The following is an 18981-nucleotide window of genomic DNA, read 5'->3' as shown; positions in this document are numbered from 1 at the left end:
CCATGAGGCCGCGCCGCCGCCGCCGCCCCCGGGCCCGGCCGCCCCCGCCGCCCCCGGGCGGCCTGCCGGGCGGCGGGGCCGGGGCCCGGGGCGCGGTGCGGCCGCTGCCGCTGCTGCTCGGGCTGCTGCTGGCGGCCTCGGGCCCCGGCGCCGCGCGGGCCAAGGAGACGGCGTTCGTGGAGGTGGTGCTGTTCGAGTCGAGCCCCAGCGGCGACTACACCACCTACACCACGGGCCTCACGGGCCGCTTCTCCCGGGCCGGGGCCACGCTCAGCGCCGAGGGAGAGATCGTGCAGGTAGGGACGGGCCCCGGGGCGCGCACGTTCGTGGCCGCCCTGCCTCGCCGTGCGGGGCCCCAGGACCCGGTGGTGGAGCCGGAGGGCCCCTTCCGCGCCCGGACACGCAGGGTCCGCTCTGTGGCACCCCCGTGGTCGTGCGGAGGGGTGGCGAGCATTGACGGCTTGTGCGTGGTGCCGCGGGTCCTCCTCCAGAGCAGGACGGGAGACGGGGGCTCCTGCCGGGAGGCGGAGGTAGCCTGGGGTTGCCTGGCCTCCCCACCTTCCGCCAAATGAAGAGGTGTCTGCGTTCCTCCGGGAGTCTGATAGGGGGATGCAGCCCCGCCAGCCGCGGCTCTTTGAAGGCCTGGCGTGATCGCCCCGGCTTGTTTGCTTGGCCAGGCTTGCCCTTTCCCCTCCGAGGATTTGGGCGCCCTTCTGGGGAGATGCCTGAGTGGACCTCGGCCAGACCGAGGGGGCCTCGGGGCCCCTTCAGGTGGAATCCTGCGATCTGGCCGCTGCCGACCCGCGCCGCTTTGGGCTGCCCCACTTCTGCAGCCTGGGCTTTTTGGGTAATCAAGGCACAAGGTTATGTTGCCGTTTCTCGCTGCTGCGAGGTTTGGATAGTGGCTGCAGACACTGGAAGTTATTGGCCAGCTCAGTCCCTGCACCTGGGCTAGGAGGGTGACTTTGCTGTGATCTAACAGGCAGCCCTTTCCTCCCCCACTCCAAACTTGTGTGGGGTGAACAGAAGGCAGTCGAGGTCTTGTTTGATTTCTGGGACTGGGAACACTTTTAAAGACTCTCGCAGTTTTTAATCATGTTGTAATTACGGTCTTTAATTATATAAGCTTTCATCCAATGAGCAAGCTTTGGGGACTGTTCCAAAATCCTTCTCTTGGGACTAGCCTACCTTAAGAATCCCCCCTCCCTTATCTCCCTGTCTCAGGTAGTCACTGGGGTCCTGAGGATTTTTTAGAAGAGTTTTTGTTTCTTCAGGCCTCCCCCCCAGAAGGCCACTCTGGAACCGCTCTGGGGTGCACGCTCCTCTGAAGGAGTCCCTTAATGCGCTTGCTGTTTTCTCTTTAGCATTTTGACTTAGAGGGCAGCTTGTGTGCTCAGCCAGCTACCCACATGGTGAGTCCTCCCTCCGCTGGGAGCTAATCTCTGGTTATTCATTGAATACAAAATTAGCAGTTTCAACACACCGTTTATAACTTTTATCCTTTGGAGGAGGAAGATAATGTGTGAATTTGGCAGAAGGCGGCCATTCTTTATTCTCTTTGGAGACTTTTGAAGCGCTTATCTTAACTCCTTTTGTGGTCCATTAGCCTGGCCAAAAAAATTAAGTCAACAATTGCTAAGTAAAGAGAAAAGGACTTAAATGGTATTGAATAAAGTTTGCTTGTTAAGCAATCACTAAGAGGTGGCGAAAATTCACTTATAACTGCTATAATGTTGTTAAGATGATCAGAACACTTGGAATAGACCTTGCTCACTAGAATCTCTCTTTAATAACTTGGCCCTGGCTCCACAGGTCACCCAACCACTGTCTTCCATTTCTGAGCTGAGCATGTACTGGTACATGTGTGTGGGCGTGTGTGTACATGTGTATTCATGTGTGTGTTTATAAAAGGCAACACACTTTTATTATTGGTAGTACCAGCAAAAATATTAGGCTAGGACTCACTCTTTGACCCTTTAAGTTGGGAAATAAAAAAATTTCTGATGAAGAGGTGTGACCACAGGTTGAATAAGAAATTACTTAGAACAGAGAGCACATCAGCATTTGCTTTAGGATAAACATTTTAAGGCTTTTAGCCCAGTTAAAAAAATCATTGACACATATATGCATGGGTGTATACATATGTGCATATATGTGTGTCAGATTCTTTCTTAAAAGTTAAAACCTGGCAAGAGTAGTTAAAACATATAAATATTTTAACTTCCAGGAAAAGTCCTGCATACTGAAACGTGGCCTAAAGCCTTACAGGATTATGAGCCATCCTTTAAAAAAGGAAAAGTTTGTTTTTGTTTGTATCTGAAAGGTGAAATCAGGTTTTACACCTTCGGAATTGGTATGATTTCCAGCAGACAGTTCTGTAGAATTGCTCTCTCTCAGTGAGGCTTAGACCACAGTGTGTTTGTGTGTGTGTGTGTGTGTGTACACACCCACACCTGTACCCTTCAGGTGAAGGGCTGATTTGATTGCTTATAGCTATTCATACTTTTTTATAACACTTTTCATATGTTACCTCATTTGTCTTCTCCACAATCTGGGGAAAGTGGGTGGTTGTGTTATTTTTATCTTCATCTTACAGATGAGGAAACTGAGGCCAAAGAACTGTTTACCAGAAACATTGATGGTAGCTGGAATTTGGGTTTTCCCCTTTTCAGGCTTCAGCAGCTTGCATCTCTACTGGTGCTTAAGGGGGAAGGTGGTGAACAGGACACATGACATGTTGAAGCTTTCGTGGCTCCATCTATAAAATGCTTCCTCTCACCTAGCAGTGTGGAATCCTTCCTGGATAGAGAACATTTGTAGCTGTTATTTCATACTTCCACTTCCAATGTTTGGGTTATTAGATGACACCCCCCCCCCCCCCCCCCCATTGGAAGCTTGTTTTCTTAGACATATTGATACATATTTCAGCATTGGACCAATTAGTTACTGTTAATGAGCTCATTATCTGAAACTCTTTCAGACAGGGCCATGCCCATCCCAGGGCTGGGGATGTTAAATCAAAACCTGATTAAACACCAGCTTGGGGTATGGGTTTGTTAAACAAACAGGAAAAATTTGCATAACCAGAGATGAAAGAGCCTTTTTAAAGTGGAAGGGCATTTCTCATGAAAGTCAAATATTTAGAAAGGCTTGAGAAATTCCTTAGTGGAAGGAATCCAATGCTAAGTTTTTATATAACTTTACCTTCAGCATTTGGAGTTTTGCATTGTGTATTGGTCTTTAAGTACCATGTTTCCCCGATAATAAGACACTGTCATATTAAATTTTTTGGACAGAAAAACACCAGAGGGCTTATTTTCAGGGGAGGGCTTATTATCGGGGAAACACGGTAGAAGAAAGCTGAGGATGTCTAGCTAGGAGTTAACTGGTAGGAGTTGGCGCTTTGGGGAGGCTGAGGTACCAACACCCCCTATTGAAGGGACTCACTCTCCTGTCTCTGAGTTTAGAGAAATGACTTCTGTGCCCTTTGGCGGGTCAGCAGCAGAGCCAGAGTTCGCACTGTCTTTGCTTCTGTATTTTAAGATTGGCTTTGGGGACCTCTAAAAATGGACTTGGGCTCTAATATGACAATTGCATGCTAGCAGCTGAACTGAATTTAGGTTGTGCTGCATTGCTGAATGTCTTGGAGTTAAAATTAAGTGTTTAGCTGAGAAACATTTTTATTTTTCCCAGTTTTGTGACTCGATGCTTTGCTGAGTGTTGTCACACAGCCTGCATTGAAGGCATTTTTCCCTGGATCTTCTAGATCTCATGTGGTGGAAACACTACCTTTTGGAGAGAAAGGAGGATGGGGAAAATTCTGGTGTGCAGCTCATCTTTCCCTGTGGAATTTGAGTTATTCCTGTACCTCTTGTTGCCGAGTAACAATGGTTTGTCTGGTTACTCATTGTGCGGAATGATCCTTTGCCAGGTGCAGAGAGGTGCCTCCTGAATGGTGATTAGTGTGAGGATCTTAGAGGAGACCATGTACAGGCCTCCTGGCGGAATGTAGGCTACCTGAGGGCAGGAATTGTTTGACTTTCTTTTAAATCTCCAGCTCCCCTGTGCCTGGAACATAGATACTAAAAATTCTTGTGAATTGATATGGTAGGCTGAGATGACTATAGTCACTTGACTTTTCTAAGAGCTTTGGGGAAGGAAGACACAATCCCATAATTCTGTTAAAAGTAGTTTTCCCCTAACCACAGTGATGAGAGCCACTGTTACTCAGGAGTATGTTTTGACAGAGAATAGGTTTAGAGGTTTTGTGGAAAGTCCAGAGCCTCAAAACAGATAAAGAGTTTCACTTTATCAGAATTTGGAATCAGCCAGGGATTGTGGGTGTTTATATTGAGGGGAAGGAAAACTTCCATATATGTTGACCTCTGAAAGGAAGAAAGGACATGCCTTTTGGTTTGCAGCACCCTCATAAATGCTGCAGCTACGGCAGAGACCTCCCCCATTTTACAGATGAGGGACAGAGAAGGGGCGTGACTTGCCTGGCTTACAGAAGCAGCAAAGCCAAGACTGGAGGCCAGGTGTGTGAAGGCCTCATGTTTCGTGTGGGCAGGAGATTGTAAGAGTATTGAAAATTCCTTTTGGAATTCCTGAGATCTCTTTTGCTGTCAGGTGTTCTAAGCACTAAGAGTAGTTTTTATGATGCAGGACTTTTTTTTGTGGGACCTTGAGTGGGGCATTTCATCAATTACTTGTCCCTAGAAGCAATGCCTTTAAACGGAGCTTTCTGTTTCAGTGTAATCAATAATCAGAGCATAACCTGTCCTCAAACTTGCTTTGTATTTCCCAATGGCTCCTCTTGTGACCCTGGAATGTGGGGCTGCGGGTGGCTGCAGAAATGGTATTTTGATGAAACCTAGAGTTAAAAGAATGTAAGAGACAGAGAAGGTCAACTCTTTCCTTTTCTCATTGAGGTATTGAGACCTAGAGAAGTCTAAATCACGAGATCTAGAAGTGCCCTGCTCATCAACCAACAAGGGAAAGAACCCCCTCTCAACCTGATCTCAGGCCTCAGATCTTTCACCTGAGTCATGCTGACCTTTGACAGAGTTTGGGATGGGGAGGTGGTTGCTCTGTGGGCTCCATGCCTTGGGAAGGGGGCCTTGCCTAGGTATGTCCCTGTCCTTTTGTTCATTCCTTGTTGAGCCAGATGTCCCTTCTCTTGGATTTCTTAGGAAATGTTCCATTAACCTAAACGTCAAATGCAGTTGGGTGTAGAGAGAATCTTAACAGCTGGGCATTTTAAAGTGATGTTGGCCTTGACTGCCTACTTGTCCTAATTGGGTGAAACTTGGAGAACCTGTGCCTCTGGAGACCACCTTAGACACCATTCTTGTATATTGTGGTGATTCAAAGGTGCTATTTACAGTGTGTTCAGGAACTTCATAGTTACAAGGACCCAGACTTGGTGACCAGTAGGCAGAGAGACGATCCTGACTTCCACTAATGAAATGCTTGACAAAATGTTTCTTTCCTCTGAGGGCCCTCCCTTATGCTTGGGGCTGGACAGAATCAGAACCATCTTAAGCACACCGCTGCCAGTTTGGGGGGAGGGGACTCTGGGGCTGGGTCTATCCTTCTCATTGTAGATTTACTCGATGATACAGTTGCATTCATCAGGCATTGGGAAGGGATTTATGATGTGAGATACCTCCTTCCCTGGCTCCAGATATCAGGAAGCCATTCGGGGAAACCCTTGCTTTCAGAAGTAGTGCAAGTTGGAAACCTGAGTGTTTTCCCCAAAGGGTCATTTCTTGTCCCCAACTTCCCTCCCCAGACCTTGTCTCAGTTAAGCAGTTGGCCCAACCTTTTTTTGTTCCCACTTCTGTTCTCCTAGCCAAAATAACCACTTTTCTTTGTGGGACTTCAGGCAGCTCCTTGTGACTCAAGAACATTGGTGTGCAGCAGGGTAATTCCTGGACTATATCGCCTTCTTTTCCTCCTTTCCCATAACTATTTTACCTTCTGGGGTAATGGGGCCTTTGTAGCTATCATGCCTCTCTCTTGAAGGAGGGAAATACAAATCAGACGTTCTTTGTTCTACCAGTAACTTGAATGAAATGTTTAAAGTCTGGCTTTTAGTTGATATGTTGACTCATGATAGTGAGAGGGGAATTAGGTCAGTTGGTTCTTGGGTTTTTTTTTTTTTTTTTGGTTCAAGGAGAGAGCTGAGTGATTTTATAACTTAAGCTTTGTTCTTCTGGTGGATGGTCTCCCCACCTCCAGCAGACAGACAGGAGCAGATGGTATTTGCTTAGAAACTTGGGGTGTAAAATCAAATAGATTTTGCTGGTCTTTTGAAATCCTACTTAGGATAAGTGATCCTTTTTTGTGGTATGTTCGTGTTCCTGCTAAATTGGAAGGGTTAGTTAGACTCTGACTGCTACACAGTTTCTCTAGCTCTAACATCAGATTATTGGATTTGAAATCAGAGAATCTGGAGTCAAATTCTGGCTCTGTTACCACGTATGACCTTGGGGAAATCATTCTTTCTGGGCCTTGGATTCCTTCCTTGTCACATGTCAGGGTATTGTGCTAGATTGGAGGTACTTACCCTGGGGTCCCTGAACTTGTTTGGTTAATGTTTTGATAACTATTTCAATGTAATTGGTTTTCCTTTTAATCTTATTTTATGCATTTTCAAACATTCTTTAAGAAGGAATCTAGAGCCTTTACAGACTGCCAGAGGGATCTCCGACCCCCAGAAGGTGAAGCAGTGCTGTCCTGAGGCAGGTGGCCTGCTGCATGTGCAGGAGGTTGGGAGGAAGGGACAGAGAGTTTGGGGGTAAGAGAAGGTTGGTGTTATTTAACTTCCAGGAAAGGGCAGACTTTGCTTTTGAAAGTGCCCACCTAAAAATGCATCTGACCACTAAGGCGCACATTGGGCATTTCCAGTTTTTACTCTTCCTTCTCTTCTAGGGGGATCTTTATTTGGGGGGATCTTTTGGTCACTTGCCTGGTTTTTTCGGTGTGGACCAGGCAGAAAGCTAGTGGAGGAGAAAGGATGGAAGTTCACGTGCAGAATTACTTTGTATCTAATATGAATTCAAGTTGCAGTATTGCTTCTTTCTGCCTTAGATGTTGACTCTAGAAGCAGTCAGGAGGAAGGGATAGCTGGCGGAAGAGCCGGCTCTGTATTGCACATTGCTGATATTACCCTGCTGGGATTTCAGGCAGGGAGGTAGATAGGTTCGAGTGGCTAGAAAGCATTTGCTGTGCAGTTTCTTTCATCTCAGAAGCTGTTTAAGCTCTGCTGTGGTGGGGGCAGTGTCTGGAGCTGGAGGTGGGTTCCCGTTGCCCGTGCCTTCTGGGGTGGCGTGCCTTTGTGGTTTGGAGTATGTGAAAACAGGAGAGGCAGATTTTGCCCTAATTATTTTATTTTGGTCAGACAAGCATTGATTAAGTCTGACATCACTTATGTGTTGGTCAGTGTACTGGGCACTAGGAATACAAAGCAAAAACATTCTTTGCCATCAAGGAAAAAACTTATTCTGAACTAAATTTTTTCATTCCGAACTAAAAAAAAGTCCATATACAGAGTAGAACAGAAGACAATATATGAGACCAGGAATTTTTGTTAGGTATAATTTGCTTTAAAAAATGTATGTAATGAATTTAACACCACTTTCAAAGCTGTCTTCTTTGAGTTATGTTTTGTTCTGTACCTTTAAAAAATGGTTCAGCGACCTTCTTCTGTATTTCCTTTTTTCCTTTGACAACTCTATTGGCAGATCTCCATTTTCCCCCAACTCCTTCCCCCCCCCCACTTTTTTTTAAAGAAAAACAAAACCCTCATAACCAGTTAGCATAGTTAGGCCAAACCAGTCCAGGGTCTATGTCTCTCTTTCAGTGCCCTGAGGCAGTGTGATTGGTCTCTTGGAATCTTTAGTCATTGCATTGATTGGGGTTCTTGAGGCTTTCAGTTATTTTCCTTCATATTGTTCTCTATATAAATTGTTCTGCTGTGTACTCTGGCATGAAGGAATGCATTCTAATGACCACCTAGAACATTAGTGCTCTTTGGGTGACCTGGCTCTGTGTAGTTCTAGAGGAACCCATCTGGAGTTAGTACTGTGTGGGTGCTTATGCTCTTAGCTTCCTGAATCTTAAAAAAAAAAAAAAATCAGGTGGGGAGAGTGGTGCTGGAGGGCTGTTGGAGCCGGGGCCTAGGCCTTGGTTCCAGTATGGAATTAAGTTCAGTTTCACCAGCCTTTATAAGGGTCTGCTCTGGGCTGGCCTCTGCCTTCAGGAGCTTAAGGAGCTCCAGGCTGGGGCTATTTCAGAGTAAACTGAGGAATTTTGAAGTTTGCTTTTTGGTTGCTCAAGTGTCTAAATCAGTTCAATGAACATTAAATCCAACAGCATGCTAGGTCTGAGGATAGATACAAAAAACCCGAGTCCTCTCTGGTGACTTTTAAATGCTTATTTAAAATGCTTAGAAAGGTTGTGTGTATGTGTGGGGCTACATGAGGGCCCGTGGGGAAAGATTCGGGGAAATATAGTAGATCCACAGGTGTATTAATTTAATCCAAAGTAACCTCAAGAGGTAGAGGGCAGTGACCACTCTGGGAGCCAGGTCATGACAAGTCCTCAGCCTAGGACTGGGGCACTTCAAAGGGCCATTAGGACAAGACTTTTTTTTCCATCAGCACCTACCATATGGCCTTCTACCTAATGGCTTAAATAATTGAATGAACTGCAAAATGTAATATTTCGATTTAAAATTTTCCATTTAAAAAGGGTATGTCAGTGTTATCAATCTCCCCTATTAAGAGTACATTTTGTCCAACCGAAGGTTACAGCATTAAGCATGCCTCTGCCTCTTCAGTGTGGATGATTGAAGGCTCTGGTTGTGGTGGTAATTTTTGCATTTCCTGACTCTTGTGTTTAAATTTGCAGTCTCAACATTGCATCACCATAGGTTTTCCCATTTAATGAATATTTATGTTGAGACTAGTGCTATACCAATAGACTGGTTTCTGCCTTGATTATAGCTTGCTGTGTAGCATGGCCAAGAATGCCCTACAGACAACAAAGTTGGCACATGCCCTTAGCACGCCAAGGACTGGCGGATGTGGTTATAAAACTTGGTGACTGGTACTTTCGTTGCCATGGCAACCTTTTTTGGGGGGAGGAGAGGGTTCAAAAATAGCAATGGGATGGGGGAGCAGGGTAGCTCAGAAGCCATTTATGATTTTTTAAGGAAAATGTTCATAGCCCCATAAGAAAACCTTGTAAAAAATAGGTTTAGCATACCCTTATTGAGGATGAGAATTTTATTCTTAGATAACACTTTTCTGTAGATGTTTCTTACTTATTGTACTCTTAATCATCAATGGGTTCCAAGTTGGGCCCTTTAATATACAGGCAGTCCCTGAGTTATGTTTCTCCAGCTTGTATAGACATCCCCAATGCATGTTCAGGCAGCCACAGGAACTCTATTTCCTTCCCTGCTCGCTGTTGGGAATTTCCTTGTCCACCTTCCTTCCCATCCTTTAATACTGTCAGAGTTTACTCCATGCTTAGAACAGTCACGTTGCCCTCCCCCACTCCCCCAGACACTCCGGTGCTGTTGGTAGAAGAATGAAGAATAAATCCTGTATGTCCATGTATGGCCACAGACAGGGACCTTGGAGAGGGCTAGTCTGATCCGCCGGAGTGAGGATTTGAATCCAGGCTGACTCCAAAGCCAGGGCTCTTTTGACCAAGTCTCTTTGACTTTGTTGTTCTTCCCGTGCATCCTCAGGCAGGAAGATCTTGCTTTCATTGCTGGGGAAGATGTTTCTGGCACATCTCACCTTGGAACTCCAAATGGATTTCCTTAGGAAAATATTTCTGTATGTGGTTAGGAACACAATGTAGTTCCATTCTTACAGAATAAACCTCAAGTGGACAAGCAACGTATTAAAGTAGAAGGTTGTCCTGACTCATGAGCTGGGTTCAAGTGCTGCTTAACGCACATTAACATCTCAGTGCTCTAGTGCCCCTATAGCCTCTAGAGCGATAAACTGTAGGACAGGTGCTGTTTTACACTAGTAGAGGGGCTTTCCTAGCTGGAGAGCTCCCTGCACCATGGACATCACAGATCTTCACCAAAACCACCTCTGCTGTTGGGATGACTGAAGGAAATCATGATCACTTCAGAATCACTGAGTTTTCTGAACCATTGACCAGTCAGTCTAATCATCAAAACCTTGAAAAATGTGGCCATTCTGAATGAAAACCTTTCTCCGCAGGCTTTCCTGTTGCCTTCAACACAACTCTTGTTCACCGTCACCAGAGTTCGTCATCCTGGGCTGTGCTGGAGTGAGGCCGTCAGGGCCTAGTGGAGTGAGGAGGGTGCTTTGACCCAGCGTGGCCCACGTGGCTGACCTAGATGGTGAAACCTTCTGAGGACATCTGCTCTTTATTCTTCTTCTTTTGCTGCCTTTTTTTTGGCGGGCAATTAGTGTTAAGTGACTTGCCCAAGGTCATATGGCTAGTTAAGTGTCAAGTGTCTGAGGTCGGATTTGAACTCAGGTCCTCTTGACTCCAGGGCCTGTGCTCTATTCACTGTGCCCCTAGCTGCCCCTTCTTCTGCTGCTTCTTTTGGTGTTCTTCCTGCTCAGGATGTGTTTCCCCATAGCAGCCCTTTCTCATTTTCCTGCTTTTCAGGTCTGTTAGTTATGTCTTAAAAAAAAATCCCTAGTCTTTGAGTGGGAGAGGAGACCCTTTTAGCACTCTCAGGATCAAGGTGCATGAAGTTGACTTTTACTGCTCAGAGATGGGGATACAGTAGAAGGCTGGCGCTTTGAGCCCCCATGAATGAGGGCTTAGTGTACATCAGGCACATGGCAGGTGGGCTAAAAAAGGAGCTAGGCTTTGTTTGTGTGAGAAACTCAGTTCTTAACACCTGACAACAAAGAAATGAAAATGCATCTATGAAGGAACCTCATCATTAGAAAATCTCATCAGCCTTGGTCCTCAGCAGTACCCTCTGCCCCTCTGGGGGCACCATCGCCATATTGCTCACTCAGCTGTAGTTTGGATTTCTCCTTCATGCCTGTGCTGCTGGCTACCTTCTAGCTCCTCTTTTCTGACAATCATTTCCATCTTTTCCATCATCAAACATCAGTCTTGTTTGGGCAGCTAGGTGGCTCAGTGCATAGAGTGGTGGGCCTGGAGTCAGAAGACTCATCTTCCCGAGTTCAGACACTTCATAGCTGTGTGACCCTGGGCAAGTCCCTTCACCCTGCCTCAGTTTTCTCATCTATAAAATGAGCTGGAGAAGGAAATGGCACATTACTCCAGTACTTCTTCTAAGAAAACCCCGAATGGGACCAGGGAGAGTTGAATACAACTGAAATAACTTAGCAACAACAAAAACATCTTGCAGGGCCTGTCTTTTGTCTCTCTACTCGAAGAGGATGCCTGTACCTGGGCAGTAGCAGTAGCAAATGTTTAATAAATGTTTATGTACATATTGGTAAGACAGTGACTTCTCCCAAGGAACTTAGCCAGTTTTTGGAGACAACACCCCAAACAGATGCTGAGGGGTCTTGAGGGGTGGTTCCGTTGGGCAGGTGGTAATAACTGGTAAGCTGGAGGGCCTACTGGTAGGACAGCTTTAGGTAAGCCTTATGGCTCCCTGTTATATTGGGAGGACTGTGGTTGCTGACTCCCAGCTCACCTAAATATGAGTGGCCATGACCATCCTGCTGGGAGTAGAATTCTTCTCTTCTTCCTAACACCAAGAAATCTTGGAACACAACTCATTTCCAAGTGGGGACTGCTTGTATTCATCTGAAAATAACTGTTTTGGTACCTTGGCATAAATACAGTTTTCAGTATGTTTATAAGGTCTTTAAATCTGTTTCCCAAAGAAGTGTTTTGCAATACCTCCAAGGTGTTGCCAGTTATCTCAAAATCAAACTACAAAACTAGCCAAAAAACTTAAATTTGCCTTTAATTATAAGAAACGGCAAAATCCCATATATATGAAGCAAATTAGGACCTTACATAGTAGGATGGGCTGGCAGAGAACTAGTGAGGGATAATAGCTTCACTTCCATGCAGCATTGGTATCCATGCAATATCCAGAAACCTAGAGCCGGGTCCCCAACATTTGGGCTGATCCTCCAGAAGATTTGGGGGAGGACATGGGCCAGGATTATAATGAATTAGAAGACTCTGGCAGGAATTATGGAAGTGAAATGATGACAATGCCCAGACCCTTTGAACCAGAGTCCCCTTTACTGGGCTTATATCTCCAGGAAGCCATTGAGAAGAAAAAAAATCCCTATGTATTCTAAAATATTGATAGCAGCACTTTTTGAGATAGCTAAGAATTGGAAACAAAGCAGATGCCCATCAGTTGGAGGATGGCTAACCAGATTGTGGTCCATGAATATAAATGGAATATGACTGTGCTGTAAGAAATGAGGTGTGACAGATACAAAGAAGCATGGGAAAAGCTCTGAACTGATGCAGAGTGAAGTCACCAGAACTAAGACGACCACACATGGTGACGACAGCAGTATAAATGGGAAGAACAAAATGACATACCAGACAGTCAAAAGTGAATGTAACAAAATTATAAAGATCAAACAGAATTTGAATAAAGAGAGATGAGACCACCCCCACCTCTTTTGGAAGTGGGAAGTCCACAGATGTTACACATTGTTCATGTTTTTGGACTTTTTTCAACATGTGGAGCAGTTGTGCTGACCTTTCCCCTCTCAGAACTACTACTTATCATATGCCATGGCTCTCTGGAAGGGAGGGGCATACTTGGGATACCAGTGGTGATGCTAGAGACAGAAGACGTCGATAAAAGCTTAAAAAAATAAAAAAAGAGTTTTGGGTGTATTATGATTTATAGGATTGAAAGGAAAATCAGTCAGTATTTATTAAGCGCTCACTATGTGCCAAGCACTGTATTAAGTAAAATGCAAAAAGAGGCAAAAGGTAGTACCTGCCCTCAAGGAGCTCCTAGTCTAAGGGGGGAGGCCGCGACAGGCAAACTCACACACACAAGCTGTGTGCGGGGCAAATAAGAAATCATGAACAGAAAGAAGGCACTGGAATTCAGAGTGTTTCCTATAGAAAGTGGGGTTTTTATTGGGTCTTAAAGGAAGGTCAGAAGTCAGAGTTGAGGAGGCAGAGCATTCCAGGCACAAGGGAACAGCCAATGAGAATACCTGGGTCCAAGAGGTGGAAAGTCTTGTTCATAGAACAACTGGGAGGTTGTCATTGGATCCACAGAGCACATGTAGGGGAGTAAGGTGTCAGAAGACTGGAAAAGTAAGAGGGGCAGATTATAAAGGGCTTTAGATGCCAAGCAGAGCATTCTTTATTTGATCCTGGAGGCCATACGGAGCCATGGGGGGGGGGAGAGGGAGGGAGGGAGGGAGAGAGAGAGAAAGAGAGAGAGAGAGAGAGACAGAGAGACAGAGACAGAGACAGAGAGAGAGATTGATTGATTGATCAGCAGTGTCAAAGATTGCCAAGAGGTCTGGATTTGGTAACTAAGAGATCATTAATAACTTTAGAGAGAATAGTTTTGGTGGAATGATAAGGTAAGAAACTAGATTGTAAGCAAATAAGAAGAGAGTGGAAGGAGAGAATGTGGAGCCCCCATTGTAGATGACCTTTCTGAGGTCTGTTTAGCTACAACAGGCAAAAGAGGGATAGGGATACAGGAGAATAACAGGGATCAAAGGATCATCAAGTGAGGGTTTTTTTCAGGATGGGGAGACATGGGCTTATTTGTAGGTAAGAGGGAAGGAGCCAGGAGCCAGGGAGAAGTTGACAATAAGTGAAAGAGTAGGAATGCCAGAAGGGACAGTCTGTTGAAGAAGACAGGATGGAGTTGGGGTCACTTGTATGTGGAGAGGGGTCAGCCACTTCATTATGGGAGATAGGATAAAGGAAGGAACAATGGCAGAAGGAATTTGAGTGATGGATGAGGAAGAGGGAGAAAGAGTTCACAGCAAATGGCCTCAAATTTTTCTGTAAAATATGAGGTTCTCAAGGTTCGCAGCTTAGAGAGTGAGGGATGGAGGAACCATGGAGGTTCGAGGAAAGGTAAAAAGGGTTGTGAGAGCTGCTATGAAGAATGGGGTAGTGAGTTGATAAGGGAGATTGAGTAGAGGGATTGCCAGGCTGCAGTGAGGGCTCAGTTGAGGTTATTAACATAAATTTGTAGTGGATCCAGTCAGAACAGGTTTGTGATTTTCACCATCTTCATTAAAGGCTGAGTAAAGTAAGCCATTTAAGAGGGCTAGGGATTCCAGAAAGGAGGATGGCGTAGAGTTGAATGGTTAACCCAAGAACCATGATAAGGAGACAGGGGCTAATGCGGGGAGATGGCCTGGGAGAGAGTTGAGTGGACAAGGGCTAGGAGGTCATGGTGAGGATGAAGAGGAGGGTCATGTAAGAGAAGGCAGAAGGAGGGATGAAAGCCAGTACATTATGATCAGTAAGGGGATTTCAGATCTTTTTCACATGGCGCATTTGTGGGTGACGAGAGTTTGAGGATATGACCCTCTGTGTGTGGCTGAGCTGTGGTGGAGGAGTAGCCCAGAAGGTGGGTAGGCCAAGGAGCTGAGTGGTTAGGTGTTGGAGGGAGAGTCAGCGTGCGTGTTGGAGCCCAGCTTTTGTAAGCCAGGTACCAGGTTCGTTGGAAGGAAGGCAAGTGCCCTAGGGGTCTGGAGGCAGTAGCTGCCAGGGTTTGGAGTGAGTGCCCACACTGATGTGTCACAGATGTGTCTCTAGAATTCTGTATCTTCTGAGTGAGCATTCAGTAACGCTTGAGAAAAAGCCAGATCTTGTCCTTTACTTCAATGGCAGCAGTATCCCAATGGATAATTCCAGCCTTGGGCTCCATGCCATTCTACTCCCTTCCACTTCTTTTCCTTGGATTGTGGAAATAGTATGGGCCAGGGTGTTCAAAGTCTGGGGGGTAGGCACTCATTCCTAAGCACATCCAACAAATACTGTATTCTTGATCTGTACCACAGACAACCATCACCAGAACTGGATTTTGTAATAGCTTCATTTTTATGAAGCCCTTTCTTCACAACAGCCCCGAGAACTGGGTGGTGCGAGGAAATTGAGGCTGTGAATGTTGAAGGAAGTGGCTAGGCTGGCACTTGGTAGAGCTCAGGCTCGAGCCCAGGCCTTGGTACCCTTGAGGTTCATGTGGCTTGGATTTTACCATCCTGTTGGACAAAACTCCTCCTGCCTCCCCTCAGGGAGGGAGGTAGACCTGGGCTCTCACTGAGAGATCTATGGATTGCAGCCCACCTTGTGTCCTGAGCCTCCAGGAGTCTTCTTTAGGAGGATGGACCAAGGCCTCTGGAGGACTTACTTCAAGTGTTTGAGTATTGTGTTAAGCTGAGGTTGTTCTGCCTCACTGAGTGACCAGCCCATGACCTCTCCACTGGTACGATGTCTTTTAGGCCCCTTCATGGATGAGATGTTGCAAGCCTGATCATTGCCGTTACATAGAATTGTAGAACATAATATGTGACATTGTTAATGACAGTCTATGAGTTCAGAAGAGCTACAGAAGGCCGACTGGTAGCCAGGTCTGTTTCAGAGGGAGACGTGACCCAGAAGGGGGCATGATGTGGGGGTTAGAATTGATTTCTCCCTCCTTCTCCAGGGTTCCTGCTGACAATATGCTGTGCGTCTCTGGGTTCCTGTTCTGAGCGGGAAATGCAGATCCAAGTCCTCTAGGTTGAACTGAGGCACCCCAGGATGTTGTGGGACATGAGGAGCTATAGTCTGGCACTGTAATTATGTGGCACCCATGGAAAGCATGAGCTAATCCAGCTTTTAATTTAGTTCAATTTGCAGTTTTCCTTAAAGCAAATACTTTATTAGTCTTAATCCCCCAAATAACACATAGTAGTGACTGTACTTAAAAATGGGACTGGGAGGCATGCCTTGGTCTTTTTGGCTTCTCTCCTCCGCCACCCCCTTCCCCCATACTGGGTGCTTTGCTTACATGGATGGAAGGTTGTCTCTGTGCTTATCAGTGATTGCCCTATACTTCTCTGGCCTAGAGTGTATGGAGTTGCTTTGTCAATGTTTCTGTTTTGAATAAATAGCTCAGGACCTCTGCTTTTTTCTGCAGCTAAGGTGTCTAGGCAGCAAGGTGTGCAGGATCTGGATGCACAAAGACCTGAATTCACATCCTGCCTCATTAACTCTGTCACCATGGGCAGGTCACTCTCTCAGCCTCAGTTTCTGCATCTGTAAAATGGGCATAATAACAGAACCTACCTCCAGGGTTGTGAGGCTCAAATGAGGGCAGATCTGTTAAGTTCTCCACAAACCTTCAAGCACCTTGCTAATGCCGGCTGTTGTCATCATCACCAGCCCCACCGCCATCATTGTTATTGGCAGCAGACATTCCTTAAGTGCGGTACTCACTTATTGTGTGCCAGGCACTGTGAATACCTGTACAAGCAAAAAGAAAGCTCGGCCCTGTCCCCAAGGCGCTGCCATTGCAGTGAAGGATGATACCCCTCTGAAAAGCTGAATGTGGGGGTGGCAGGGAAGGTACTGGAGAAGGGGGTGACCATGGAGGGGGAGTTTGAGGGTGAGGCCTGGTGGGAGAGAAGGTCAGTCAGAAACAGTGGGGCAGAGAATGAAGGTGCCTTGGCATATTTGAATGTTGGTTCTAGAAGGAGGTTCAGGAAAGGCAGTTCATGGAGTGAGGTAAGCTTAGGAGCGACCAGATGGGCCTGAGAGTCCAGGAAGTGTCCCGGGCCAGCTTGGTCACTGGCTGTCCTCGGACATTTTGGTCCCCAAACTCCTGGTAGTCATTTGCTGAGTTGGAAGGCTCATGGGGGAGGGGATGTGTCACCACTCCTTGCAGTGCGGAACAAGCTCTACCAGCCAGCCTGACTTTTCAGGGGAGGGGGGGATACTGTGTTTATTCCTTCCTGTGGCTAATAGGCCGCTAACCAGAGCTGGAGGTGATGAGGAGAGGACCTGAGGATACAGCCAGGGCTGGGCTCTTGGGCCACACAGTCTTGAAGTGACAGGGCTGGGAGACAGATGATGGCTGTCGGAAGTGGAGGTGGGGTGGGGAAACTCTTAACTCTTGGCCAGAATTTCAATCAGGCAGTCATTAATAATAACAGGTGTTTGCCTGTTTCTCATTTGGCTTTATACTGATAAAGAACCTTTTTGAACATCAGTGTTCTCATCCGTAAAATGGGTCAATAACATTCATAACCCTGGGAGGTTAAGGTGCCTGTGGTCACAAAGATAGTCATGGCCAAATCTGGGATTGGAAAGCCAATTCTTCTTTCTAAGGCTGGTATTCTTTCTATTGTGCTAGGCAGCTTCTCTTAGAAAGGACAGCGTAACAGATATTGAGGGGCCTCCTGTGGGAAGGGAAACAAGGAGAGATGGAATATCTGGGGGGTTCTGTGCCCCTCCAGGAGCCTATAGTCAGAGGGTAAACAGAAAGGTTCTTCTGAGCAGATTCTTGGGCTTTTCTTGTTGCCCTGATTCTCAGCAGAGAGATGCCAGATTTGAGGCGCAGAATGAGGCAGGTGCTTTCACATGGCCTTGTGTGCTTTCGACTTGACTCTGCTATTTGTTATGAGGGATATAAGGGGTGGCAATGAGGTTTTTTAAAAAGGCATCAAAAACGTACTAAAGATGTTCCTTCTGCCCCTGGGCTCATTGGTGTGAAATCAGGAGAAGCTGTAGCCCACTGATCCCATCTTCTTAGTGTACAGTGACATCAAGGAACTTAACCAGGGTCACGTAGCCTGAAGCAAGCTTTGATCCCAAGTCTTCTGATTCCAGGTCTAGTAACCTGTCTGTTGTACCAAAGGGAAAATCAGCAGCTTTGAAAACTTTCATCTGAGACTGGTGGCCCTGGACTTCCTCAGTTGGATGTGAGCAGGGCCTCATCCAGTCTAGGTTAGAAAAACTTTACCCCAAGCCAACAGATACTTCTCTTGCCATGCCATCTGGGACACCCTCTCTTCCTGCCTTCATTCACCTTTCAATTTCAAGGGACCTGGGAGAATTGATTGACTTTCGGGCTTCCAGTGCTATTTTTGGAGTTTTCTTCTCTATTGTTCTGTGCAAGATGTGATTTAACTAGATTCTGTAGAGGGAACTTAAGAGCACTGACAATCTTGAAAGAGTTAAACTCTAATTAGCTCATTCGTCAGGTATTTAATACCCTTATTAAAGCCTGACTGTTGGTTCGCTTTTTTCTTGGGTGCCTCCAGTTTCTTGAGGAGCCAGGCCTTTGCTCCACAGATCAGAGGCGCTCTCGCGTGTTGAAGCTGGCAGCGCTAGAGGCTAGTTCCTATCTGTGACAGCATTTTTAATTTAACAGGACCGCCTTTGATGTTCTCAAATATTTATAGGCAGCTTTAGATCATTCCAGTGCGTGCTCTCTCTCTGTCTCTCTCTTTTTTCAAACTAGAGCAGAAGTTCTTCCTCGTGCAGAGAAGGGCCTTCCTTTCTATCCCATCCGTTTGTCTGCATTTCCTTTTGTGACTTTGGAGGTTTTTCAGCTGTGGCAGCAAGCACAAGGTTGACCCTTCTTTCTGGTAAAGGGCCCTGACCTTTCTGGGTATCGTTCAGATTGGAAGTCCATGTTCATCCCCAGACTTTCGGGGGCCAGGATATTTTTTTGTTAAAGCGTCTCAGAAATGGAAGTTTGGCAAGTTTATCGAGTGTTTTTTGACAACACTTCTATGAGTTAGGCAAGTGCTGTCCCCATTTTGGATATGAAGAAAATGATAGTTGAGAGGTCTCAGCCAAGATCCCACAGTGACCAGGGTTTGGAGACAAGCCTGGATGTCTTCTGGACTCCGGAGAGTGGTGCTGTTTTCATCCTGCTAGATTAGGGTCTAGCACACGCTTGCCAATTCAGAACTCAGAACTGCTGTGAAGATTCCTGTGATAGAGAAGTTCCTTCATGGGTCTCCAGTTGCCAAC

The 18981-nt window shown here is 46.1% G+C and overlaps 1 protein-coding gene across 1 annotated transcript in view; it reads left to right on the top strand.

The window, feature by feature from the left end:
- The first annotated feature begins 105 nt into the window (after positions 1-105).
- The window catches only part of ZNRF3 (zinc and ring finger 3), a 194387-nt gene continuing 175511 nt past the window's right edge, over positions 106-18981 (top strand). The window contains exon 1 of the mRNA XM_069081777.1: positions 106-296. The gene's annotated coding sequence lies outside the window, so the exon portion shown is untranslated. The remainder of the gene's footprint in view (positions 297-18981) is intronic.

Source organism: Petaurus breviceps, unplaced genomic scaffold (assembly GCF_028583685.1).
Source record: "Petaurus breviceps papuanus isolate PSGF00001 unplaced genomic scaffold, PetGlider_PUasm1.0 99, whole genome shotgun sequence".
In the NCBI taxonomy this organism is placed as follows: Eukaryota; Metazoa; Chordata; class Mammalia; order Diprotodontia; family Petauridae; genus Petaurus; species Petaurus breviceps.
The sequence above is the reverse complement of the archived record's forward strand: the minus strand, read 5'-3'. Positions and strand labels throughout refer to the sequence as shown.